Below are 13267 nucleotides of genomic sequence, written 5' to 3'. Positions count from 1 at the left end.
ACACGTTCGGAAATTTCTGACGGAAAAGGTCCGATTGGATTAAATTGTCGGAAAATCCGATTGTGTGTGGGCTCTATCGGACTTTTTCTGTAAGAAAAAATTTGAGACCACTAAATCTGATCGTTTGTAGAGATTTCCGATCTGACCAAGTGCCACGCATGCTCAGATCAAATTACGAGACCAAAGCTATTGGCTACTAGCCGCAATGTAGTCCCGGCGCAACGAACGAATGTCATCACTTTCCGCACGATCAGATTTTCAGACAACTTTGTCCGTTTGTATGCAACATCAGTTTCGAACAAAATCCGTCGGGAAAAAATCAGACGGATTTTGTTGTCGGAATGTCCGACTGTGTGTATGGGGGCTAAAGGTTTGACCTCCATATTATATGGTTTTGGTAAATCTGAAGACAAAAATCTGCAGAAAATCTAATAGTGTGTACGGGGTCTTATGGGTAAGCTGGTTGTACAGAAGGCCATCTCTGTACAACCAGCTTGTTGCTGTTTTTTTTTTTTGCCCAATCAGTGCCACTGTCTCTAGCTGGAAACACTGATCATTGTATTCTGCCAGCTGGGAATACAATGGCACAGTGGGAAGAGTTCCCCCATCTACATCAAATGTGCGAATCGGGGAATCTGCACATTTTTTTGTTGATGTTTGTTCAACCTACTGGTTGAACAAAAAAATGCATAATGTATGGCCTGCCTCAGGATTAGAATTCCTGTATGAAGGCTACAATCGTATACTGGTATTAGTGGTCATAAATAAGTAATACAGTTCTGAGAACACCCAAGACAGATTCTTTGATTTTAAAACGTAACATCCTTCTTAATTTACACATGAAAATAAACTGAACTATTATAATGTACTAGAACCCACGATAATGTTGATACAAGTATTAGGTTTATGTAAACCTAAATTTTAAAACTTTGGGATTTTTCCAATATAAGTAGAAGCCATATTAAATACCTAGCAACTCTGCTGGTCTCCTTCTTAATGATGTGCTTTCTCTTGGCTTCTGACCTGACCACAACACGATAGAACACCTTTGGGATGAATTAGAGCAGAGACTGAGAGCCAGGCTTTCTCGTCCAACATCAGTGCCTGACCTCACAAATGTGCTTCTGGAATAATGGTCAAACATTCCAATAGACACACTCCTAAACCTTGTGGACAGCCTTCCCAGAAGAGTTGAATCTGTTATAGCTGCAAAGGGTGGGCCAACACAATATTGAACCCTATGAACTAAGACTGGGATGCTATTAAAGTTCATGTGCGTGTAAAGGCAGGTGTACCAATTCTTTTGACAATATAATGGATCTTATTTTAATTTTCCTCCCCATTCCTCTCATGGTGGCCATTTTCACTAAGGGCAGATGAATCCATCTCCCTTTACTTCCTGGAACTCTGCATAGAACACTAGGCCTGCCTCCTGGAACATGTGATGGATACTTTCCAGGATGAAGCCATAAGGCCATAGTGCCCTCACCAGAAGAACCAAGAAACAAGTACTTGTATATAAAAGTAAAAAATTTTAGTTTAACCACTTAGCGCAAATCACCATCATTGTACGTCGGTACTTTGACGCTAAATACCGTTGTTATGGCAGCAGCTAGCCCAGTATTTTCAACAATGGTGAGCGGCTGGCTTTCAGATAAAAGTGGTCTCTGCGGCGTATTCGCCTCAAGATCACATTTATCATGGGAGGCCCCCCCCCTCCCATCGCGTTACGGTCATCTCTGCCGTTTTCTAGAGCCATCAATAGCGGCGGTGACGATCGTGTCCTTCCGCCTCTGAAACATGGAGCCGAGTGAGGGAAAGATTTTTTTTTTATTGCATTTTAGTGTAAATGTTAGATCTGAGGTCTTTTTGACCCCAGATTTCACATTTAAGAAGTCATGTCATGCTTTTTTTTCCATTACAAGGGGTGTTTACATGCCTTATAATAGGAATAAAAGTGAACCAATTTTTTTTTAAAAGCACAGTGTAAAAATAAAAAATAAAAAGTAAAATAAATAAGAAAAAAAATTAAAAATTTAAAGCGCCAGTCCTGCTAAACGTAATTCGCACCCGCATATGAAAACGGTGTTCAAATTACACATGTGAGGTATCGCCACGATCGTTAGAGTGAGAGCAATAATTCTACCACACCTCCTCTGTAACTCAAAACATGTAACCTGTAGAAAATTTTAAACATTGCCTATGGAGATTTTTAAGGGTAAAGATTTGTCGCTATTCCACAAGTGGGCGCAATTTTGACAATATAATAATAATAATATTTGGTAATGCTGACATGACATGACTTGTTAATTAGTCAAAAGTGTAAATTCTAACGACAGGTCTATATTAAAATTCAAATTAATTCACAATATTAAAGTATATATTAACCTTTTCTGTTTTAAAAAGTTATTAAAGTGACAGTAAATATGCAACGGTCAGTGGTCAGGCTCGGGGGGCAGTAGCTATAGCAATAGAGATGCTCCCAATGACCAGCTGGATAAGTGAACAAGCAGGTCATCCTGGAGGATGATGCAGGCTCACCCGCGGTGCGAGGTCTAAGCACTATCCAATGTTTACTAGAGCTCCTGATGGTGGAGATATTCCAGATCACGGTCTTCGCAAGCCAGGGTCCAGTAGCAAATTAGCAGGTAGGGATAAAGCAGAAGCATAGTCAGTAAACAAGCCAAAGTTTGGGAACAAGTGGTTGCAGGTTGGGATCCAGCAGAAGCATAGTTGAGGAACAAGTCAAAGATCAGTAACAAGTGGTAATGTAGATACAGATGGGAGCAGTGACAATTATTAGCATGACATGTTGGGTATCAATTTACTCGGCTTAACATTATCTTTCACAATATGAAAAAAATGGGCTAACTTTACTGTTGTCTAATTTTTTAAGTCAAAGTGTATTTTTCCCCAAAAAATTTGTTTGTAAGGCCGCTGCGCAAATACGGTGTGACATAAAGTATTGCAATGACCGCCATTTTATTCTCTAGGGTGTCTGAAAAAAATATATATAATATTTGGAGGTTCTAATTTTTTTTTGGTAATTTTCTAGCAAAAAGAACTGATTTCAACTTGTAAACAACAAGTGTAAAAAGAAGCTTGATCCTTAAGTGGTTAACTAATGAATATAAGATGATTTCATATCAGCTTACAGAGCTGTATGTTGCTGTCATTTTTAGTGATAGGGGAAAAGATCCACTTTAAATAGTGAATGTGTATGGATTATTTTGGAGAATAAGGATATCATTTTGTCAGGGCCTGGACCTAGGACCTGTGCTGTGTCTGGCAGTAACTCTTCTCACTCAGCCATCTAAGATGCTGGACAGCTCCTTGCGTGATTGCTTGGACATCCTTGCCTTATGCCTTGCTTTTTGTGAACTCTTCTGCTCCTTCCATGAACCTCCTGATTTAAACCATGTCTCTGCATTGCCTGTGAGCCAGATTATTGTGCTCTCTCCGCCAGTATCTCGCTCTTGTTACTCCTGTTGCCATCTGTATCTTCATTACCACTCGTTACCGATATTTGACTTGTTCCTCAACTACGCTTCTGCTGGATCCCAACCTGCAACCACTTGTTCCCGATCTTTGGCTTGTTTACTGACTATGCTTCTGCTTTATCCCTACCTGCTATATTTGCTACTGGACCCTGGCTTGCGAAGACCGTGATCTGGAATATCTCCACCATCAGCAGCTCTAGTAAACATTGGATAGTGCTTAGACCTCGCACCGCGGGTGAGCCCGCATCATCCTCCAGGGTGACCTGCTTGTTCATTTATCCAGCTGGTCATTGGGGGCATCTCTATTGCTATAGCTACTGGCCCCTGAGCCTGACCACTGACCGTGGCATATTTACTGTCACTTTAATAACTTTTTTAAAACAGAAAAGGTTAATATATACTTTAATATTGTGAATTAATTTGAATTTTAATATAGACCTGTCGTTAGAATTTACACTTTTGACTAATTAACAAGGCTATGTCAGCATTACCAAATATTATTATTATTATTATTATTATTATTATTACTACTACAAAAAATAGAGTACCACTTTGGCAAAAAATCAAAAATTGTTTTGTTATGTGATCTAAAGCCTAGAGAGCTTCAGCAGCCCAAATTATTTTATATTGATGTAAAGTGCTATATTGTCAAATCAAATCCAATTCATAGAGCTCACTGTCTCTGGTTAGGCTGCTCTTATTACCCAGTGAACCTTCTTCCGAGTGGCCATCTCCAGTGGTTGGCACAGGATGACATCACTCCAGCACATGCACAGGAGTGCAGTCTTCCCGGCACACAGGCTCTGTGCCAGCATGTAAACTGTGTTGCACTTGCGCAGCTCAGTGTACATTCCAAATTAGACTATGAGCAGGCAGGTAGGTAGGTTTCCTATATTGCAGAAGAGACATTGCATCTCTGTTTTTGGAATGAGCCTGTAGTTTACTTTAAAGTTTTTGTAAATGCAGAAAGTTTTTTTAACTTAAAGTGGTTGTAAAGTCTCGTTTTTTTAAAAATAACAAACATGTTATACTTACCTCCTCTTTGCAGTTGGTTTTGCACAGAGCAGCCCCAATCCTCTTCTCGAGTCCCCCTTTGCTGCTCCTGGCCCCTCCCTCGTATAGAGGGGGAGGCCAGCAGATTCCTATGGGGACACCCAAGCCAAGTCATAGCTCGGTGTATCCATTCAGACACGAAGCCCCGGCCAGGCCCCGTCCCCTCTCTCCCCCAATTGGCTGACTGAATTTGATTGACAACCACAGGAGCCAATGGCGCGGCTGCTGTGTCTCAGGAAGTCAGGAGGAGTGTCCCGGAAGGCTTAGGCTTCGGTGCCCCCATAGCAAGCTGCTTTCTGTAGGATCACTCAACAGGAGGGAGGGGCCAGGAGTGCCGAAGAGGCACCGAGAAGAGGAGGATTGGGGCTGCTCTGTGCAAAAAACAAGACTTTAGTATAACTTTAAAGTGTTACTAAACCTAAAAACATTTTTAACTTAATGCATTGTTTGCATTAAGGTAAAAAAAACTTGTTCAGTCTACCTGAAGAAGAGGAGGATCGGGGTCACGTATAACAGGTTTATTATTTTAATTTAAAAAAAATGACTTTAGTAACACTTTAATTTTGCTCAAAGTGTTTAGGTGAATTTACTTGTAAAAAAAAAATAAAAATAAAAAATTACAGTGCTCAGCCTTTTTCATTTTTTATTTAGAGTGCATGGTTTTTAGGTGTTGCATTTAGGGTATCTCGTTCCATTAAAAGAAAAAAATATGTAAAGAGGGCTAATTCTTGGCACAAGAACAGATGCAGTATAACCGAAATAAGTTTCTAGTAACCTCAGGCACCGTGTTTAGTTCTTTGCTTCCTAAAAATCCACCAGACACCACCTTCATTTCACCTTACCTGTTGGGTCTTTTGTATTTTGATAAAATAGAGAAATTTTACTGAAACCTCCTGATCTTCACCAAGATTTTGCGGAGATAAAAAACACTAATGCAGCGTACACACGAGCGGAATGTCCGACAGAAAAAGTCCAACGCAAGATTTTCATCGCATATTCCGATCGTATGTATGCCTCATCGAACTTTTTTTTACGGAAATTCTGACGGACCTAGAAATAGTACATGTTCTAAATATTTCCGACGGAACCAATTCCTATTAGGAAAACCGCTTGTCTGTGTGCTGTTCCAACGGACTAAAAACGATGCATGCTTTGAAGCAAGTACGAGACGGAAGCTATTGGCTACTGGCTATTGAACGTCCTTTTTCTAGTAACATTTGTACGTGCTGTACATCACCACGTTCTTAACGATCAGACTTTGGTGTGATCGTGTGTACGCAAGACAGTTTCAGCGGAACTCCGTCGGAAAAAATCTCTGCAGTTTATTCCAACAGGAAAACCGGTGTGTGTACGCGGCATTAAATTTGCACATCCCTTAATTGAACCTTACAAGCAGCGGTCCCACTTTGGCAGTGCGTAATAGTTCAATAAGGCTGTATACTCCGCACTTCCTTTGTACTCGACATAACTGACAACCTGATGTAGAAAGGACCCAGACATTCTTATTCAGCTGACTTCCCCTGCCCTCATTTTCACACAGTGTCATGTTAACTGGTTTCACATTACAATACTTCCCATATACTGACAGGGAACACCCTCTTATATAATTCAATCTTCTCTCATAATGACAGGGACTTTTTCTCACAGACTGATCAGGTGTTCTCCTACTCTCGGTCTCTGACATTGCATCTGCTTGAAGGATACCTGTTGTGTTTTTTAAATCCAACAACAAACTTTCTTACTTAACCACTTGCTTACTGGGAATGTAAACCCCCTTCCTGCCCAGACCAATTTTCAGCTTTTAGCGCTCTCGCACTTTGAATGACAATTGCGCGGTCATACAACACTGTACTCAAATGACATTTTTATAATTTTTTTTCACACAAATAGAGCTTTCTTTTGGTGGTATTTAATCACCATTTGGGTTTTTATTTTTTGCTAAGCAAACAAAAAAAATACATTTTATATGTATATATATATATATATATATATATATATATATATATGTTTCATAGTTGTAAAATTTTGCAAACGGGTAATTTTTCTCCTTCATTGATATTCGCTGCTGAGGCTGTATTGATGGGCACTGATGGGCTGCACTGATGGGTATAGATAAGGTGACAAGATGGCACTGATGGGCACAGATAAGATGGCACTGATGGGCCCTGATGGGTGGCACTGAGGGGTGACACTGACAGATGGCACTGATGAGCAATGATAGGTGGCACTGATGGGCACTGGTGGGTGGCACTGAAGGGCACTGGTAGGTGGCACTGGTAGTTGCTATTGATAAGCAGCACTGGTAATGACGCACTCATCAATTTATAGGCGGCACTGTGGGCACTGAAAGGTGGCACTGTGGGCACTGATTGGTGGCACTGTGAGGTGACATTGTGGGCACTGATGGGTGGTACTGTGTGCAGTGGTAGGTGGCACTGGTGGGCACTGGTGGGCAATGGTAGGTACCTTCACGATTGGGACCTACGTCCCTTTCACAGCCGCCGTTGATTGGCTATCAGCGTGAGGAGGAAAAATAGCCGATTGCCAGCTCTGTTTACATCACATGATCAGCTGTCATTAGCTGACAGCTGATCACGTGGTAAGGGGTCGGGATCGACCCCTTACTCCGATCTCTGATCAGGCGAGTCTCATAGATTCACAGAGTGCGCCACGTGCGCCCTGCAGGGGGCACGCAGGCCTCTAGAGCATGGGAGGAAGTCCAGGGATGCCCTCCCGACAAATGAAGTCTGCGCTGTAGCCGTCTTTCGGCTATAGCGTGGACGGCAAGTAGTTAAAGAGGACCTTCAGTCGGACCGTCTTCCTTTGGATGATATATGCCAACCCCTCCTCTGCATTTATACCCCAATTTCCCTCATGGGAAAATATGTTTGATTACACTATATCCTACCTATTTCACCCTCCTTATCCCTACAACTTGTATTCCCCCTTCTAGTCCCTCTATGCCCCCCTCCTTTTTACACTTGGAGGCACTCCAGTGCTGACCTCCCCTCCCTCACCTTTGATTATATTTCATCTAATATATACAATGAGATTTCTCTAATGACCCGGATCGAGTCTCCTCTCATATTGCACCACAAAGTTGATGCCTCTCAACCATCCACAGTGTGATCCCATATGGGGTGGATGGCAGCACGGGAGATTTGTTGGGATCCAAAACTATTGCATTGTTCTTTGCTCAGATATCCCTGTTCAATATATTTGTTCTCAATATTTGTTGATCTATAGTGGCCTTCTCCACTCAAATTGTTCCCTTGATTGCTTTTTTACCATTCAATTGATGTACATTGAAATGTATGTTCTTGTGATCTTCTATCATTACTGTTGTACTTTGGTACTCGTACGTACACACTATGCTTGTATTCTATGCTTTTCAATAAACCGTTTTTTTTGAGAAAAAAAAAAAGAGGACCTTCAGTCATTTTTGCAACTTTTCATCTATTAAATCTTCTGCTCTTGTTGTTTTAACTTCAGATAGTAAAATGTTTTTTTTCTGCCAGTAAATACCTTATAAAGCCCACAGCTCTCTCTCTCTCTCTCTTTCTCACTCTCGTAAGAGTTTGCCAGGAAGGGAGGGGGGATGAGTTATGAGAGGGCCAATGTGAGCTGCAGAGCTGGAGGTGTGCCTCTGTGTGTCTGTGTAAATCCAGGAAAGTGAACAGGAAGCAGCTTCAGCTGCCCACAGTTAAAATGGTTGCAGCCAGACTTAGTAGAGGGAGATTTCTGCAGTATATTTGGCAAGTACAGAACTACAGTATATATAAAATAATATGCAAAGTGGTTGGAGGGAAGTTTCAGAATGGCAAAGATGTTTTTATTACAAATTATGTAAGCAGACTACAGCTCCTCTTTAATAGCAAAAGCCACAATGATCCTGCAATTACCTTTATTTTAAAGTGTACGTAAAGTCGAATGTATTTTCTTTTTGTTTTAGATAGTTGCTGTTTATGTCTGGAGAGATTCTATATATCCTGGTGAGCACTGACACTGGCATAGAAAATGGTGGGAAATCCAAAACTTTGGTTGTCATTGGAGCAGAAGTCAATAACAGTTATATAGAAGAAGTCAGTAACAGTTATATAGGAGAAGCCAATAACAGTTATATAGGAGAAATCAATAACAGTTATATAGGAGAAGTCAATAACAGTTATATAGGAGAAGCCAATAACAGTTATATAGGAGAAACCAATAACAGTTATATAGGAGAAGCCAATAACAGTTATATATATAGATGAAGCCAATAACAGTTATATAGGAGAAGTCAATAACAGTTATATAGATGAAGCCAATAACAGTTATATAGGAGAAGTCAATAACAGTTATATAGGAGAAGCCAATAACAGTTATATAGGAGAAGCCAATAACAGTTATATAGGCGAAGCCAATAACAGTTATATAGGAGAAGCCAATAACAGTAATATAGGAGAAGCCAATAACAGTTATATAGGAGAAGCCAATAACAGTTATATAGGAGAAGTCAATAACAGTTATATAGGAGAAGCCAATAACAGTTATATAGGAGAAGTCAATAACAGTTATATAGGAGAAGACTTCCCCTACCTGTGGAGATTTCCTGTTTTGTCTCTAGGATGGAAAGTGAGAGGGAATTTCAGAAAACAAAAAAAAGCATTGACAGAAGTCCTAGGCCCCTTTTACACAGACGCCATAATGCGCATCCGTGTGCTCAGCAGGAGATTTCTACACTGATCCCCGCTGAGCAGGCACATGACAGGTCTGTGTCCGTTCTGCTATGTCAAGTGGACACAGACACAGTCCTGCTGTTCTCTATGTAGCAGTCGGATGGAAACGGGCCTCCTGTCCGATTCCATCCGAATATCATCCAATCTGATCCACCAGACGGATGGGGAATCCATCTGTTTTTGATGGACAGGATTGGATCGGATGCCGGCGGGTGTCAGCGGGTGTCAGCGGACACTCCGTAGAGAACAATGGCTGGCCCGATCGAGCCAGCCTAAGAAACTGACAGGCGGACCTGATCAGACCACCCATGTGAAACAAACCTTAAAGCCCAACTATCAACCAAATACAAAAAAAACCTTGCAATGGGGGCCCCACACTGCAAGCATTACATTCTCATTAGTCTAGGGCAGGGATCTCCAAACTACAACCCTCCAGCTGTTGCGGAAATACACATCCCATGAGGCATTGTAAAACTCTGACATTCACAGACATGACTAGGCATGATGGGAATCGTAGTTCATTATCAACCGGTGGGCCATAGTTTAGAGTCCCCTGATCTACTGATTGCAGAAGAGGCTGTATTACTTACCTAATTCCCTGAGGCTCCATCCATCTTTGAGACTGATCACCCACAGCCTTTCCTGTAAGCTGCTCCCGGCCATGGTTGCTAGCTTGCTCAACCACATACCGTACAGGGTTAATAGAGATGCATTGTATGTGATGACACCCAGACTCCATCCACACATCGGAGCTTTAGGGAGAGGAGGAGAGCGCTAGAGCCTGCTGGAGTGGGTACTCAGGTAAGTAATTTGACCTTTCTGCAACTTCCTAAACCTAATGAACATTTAACCATTGCAGTGTTGGGGGAGGGGGCACTGCAGGGGTTTTTATATGCTGTGCCCCAAGTTAGGCTTTAAAGCAGAGTTCCACCCAAAATTAGAATTTCCGCTCATTTGTCTCCTCCCCCCTCCGGTGCTACATTTTGCACCTTTCTGAGGGGTGGGGGAGCGGATACCCATCTTTGACAGGTATCCTGTCCCCACTTCCAGGAGCCATGGCCATTGATGTCACCGGTCGACTCCCTCCTCCTTCCCCAGCACTGGGCCAGTAAGAGAAAGGCCTCGCGCATGTGCAGTTGGGTTCCCGGTGTGAAGCTGTAAGGCTACACTGCCGGGTTCCCTTACCCACATTGGTGGCGGCAGAACCCGACAGCTGATGGAAACATTGGCTGCAATGCCAACATCGCTGGACTCCAGGACAGGTAAGTGTCCTATTATTAAAAGCCAGCAGCTGCAGTATGTGTAGCTGCTGGCTTTTAATTTTTGCAGCGGTGGGCGGACCTCTGCTTAAACTATTCATTACTCTATTCCAAAAAAAAAGTTGCAGCTTTACATACACTTTAATAATATCCTCTTTCAAGTAAATTTAGCTCCAACTCTAAGCTATGATCTACAACCTGGCAGTGTTATTGGGCTTCTTATGCCTCGTATGCATTATTGGATGCATACCATAGTACATACAATACCATCTGTGTGATGGCATGCTAAGTTATCCCATTATTGTAGGGAATACCTGTTTTTTTTTACATGCAAGCAGTGTAAGCAGAATTTGATATTAGCTTTGTGAAATCCCCCATAGAGCAGAGCTTAGACTGGCAGAGGGAGAAGCAGCCGGTTAGTTGGTCCGTCGTACTTGTGCTAACAAGGAGTATGCTGATAGGGGAAGGGAGCAGAATGATGAACACATCAGTCTACTGATTCTTTTCCATTGTCCAATCACAGGCTGGGGAGAGACAAGACCTGTAATGCCGCGTACACACAACCGGACTTTCCGGCAGACTAGGTCCGAAGGGATTAGTCCATCGGACAATCCAATCGTGTGTGGGCTAGTCCGATTGTTTAAAAAAAAAAAAAAATCAGATGGACCTACAAATAGAACATGTTTCAAATCTATCTGATGGACTCAATTCTGACGGACTAAAATCGGGAAAATCGTTTGCCTGTGTGCTGGTCCGACGGACCAAATACGACGCAAGGAAAGCTATTGGCTACTGGCTATTGAACTTCCTTGTTTAGTCCCGTCTTACGTCATCACATTCAAAATGAATAGAATTTCCAACTGACTTAGCCCGTTCGCGTGTGGCCAAGTCCATTAGCTCGGAAAGTCCATCGGAACTCCGCCAAAAGTCAGTTGGGAAGACTGTGGGACCTAGTCTGCCGGAAAGTCCAGTGGTGTGCACGAGACATAAGGGTTACTAAGCTTCAAAAGTCTTTGCCCTGTCAGAGGGGCTTTTTTGTGTTGCTGTAAATTTCAGAACTGGATGAACAAAAATACTAATTCTTTGCCACTCATGTTTTTATGGTTATTTAGGTTTGTTGTTAGCTGATGTGTATTTATATGCTAATATTTGAGATATTCTTGTGTATTGACAAGGTATGTGAGAGAACCATTTTCATAGAGTTACAGAGAACTGAAAGTGATATTATACATTCAGGTTTTTTCAGGTACTTTCAGAAGTTGATTTAATCACTCGCTAAGTATGCAGCTTCTTTATCTTTTAACCCATGGCTACGTTCCAGTTTAGTCCTCTTGAACGCGGGGCTGTCTAGGAGCAGTGCATCCCTTCCAGTATTTTAGTGCGTCGGAGAGGGACGGGTGCAGTGCCCAGCCTTGTTGCATGCAGCCTGTCAAAGTCTATGGCAGGCAGCAGTTGGATGGGGCTGGATGCTTTATTGAGTGATATCAGCATTTAAGACTCTGCACCTGCAAGGGACACAATGGTCCTTGAAAGCCACATGTGCACAGGGCCTTAATGTGTTACTAAACCCAGGACCCTGCATTCACTATATCTGGTCTCCCACAGTACACAGAACATGGAAATGCAATTATTTTAGTAATTATTTTAGTAATTATAGACTGCTAAATACCTTTTCTTATCACCAGTTTATAGCAGTCTTGTGACGTCTATCAGTGTCTGGTTAAAGCATGTAGGAGGAGTTTTCATTCTACTCTGACCATCCTATGCGGCTGTAGAACCCCTGACCCTCTGTCTGGACAGTGCTGATTGGCTCTGTGCTGATCATGCACCCTCCCAAGAAAATAAAAACTCACTAGCAATACACACCAAAGTGAGCATGTAACCAGTGACTCCAAAGACTCTGTCTTATCAGGAGATGGGTTGGGGAAGTGGAAGAAGGGGAGGATCAGAGAAGACAAGCTCAAACAGCCTTTTTACACAATGCACAGGATTAACCATTAGGTTCCACAGTGAGTATAACAAGCATGCGTTACTGCATATACACACTGGTTTTACTGTTGTGGGTTTAGTAACACTTTAAGCCCTAACTGCTTCAATACAGGGTACTTTCACCCCCTCCCTGCCCAGGCCAATTGCATGGTCATGCAATGCTGTACCCAAATTAAATTTTTATATTTTTCTTCACACAAAGAGAGCTTTCTTTTGGTGGTATTTAATCACTGCTGTTTTTTAAATTTTTCCCAAAAACTTTTGGGGAAAAATTTTTTTTCTTAGTTTCTGTCAGTAAATTTTGTAAATAAGTATTTTTTCTCGTTTACTGATGTGCGCTGATAGGCTGCACTGATGGGCACTGATGACCCGGCACTTATGGGCACAGATCAGGTGGCACTGAAGGGCACTGATAGGTGGCACTGATGGGCAGCACCAATTAACAGGCACTGAAGTGCACTGATTGGCATCACTGATGTGCATTGAATTGTGTCACTGATGGGCACTGATTGGTGTCACTGATGACCACTGATTGGTGTCACTGATGAGCACTGATTGGTGTCACTGATGAGCACTGATTGGTGTCACTGATGTGCATTGATTTGTGTCACTGATAGGCACTGATTGGTGTCACTAATGGGCACTGATTGGTGTCACTGATGGGCACTGCTGGGGCTACATTTCTAATTAGGGTACTGATGACCTGATTACCTGTACAGTCTCTGCTGCGAAGAGATGCCACTGATCG

Source organism: Lithobates pipiens, unplaced genomic scaffold (assembly GCF_037356315.1).
Source record: "Lithobates pipiens isolate NorthernLeopardFrog02 unplaced genomic scaffold, aLitPip1_a1.2 Scaffold_18, whole genome shotgun sequence".
Classification (NCBI taxonomy): Eukaryota; Metazoa; Chordata; class Amphibia; order Anura; family Ranidae; genus Lithobates; species Lithobates pipiens.
The sequence above is the reverse complement of the archived record's forward strand: the minus strand, read 5'-3'. Positions refer to the sequence as shown.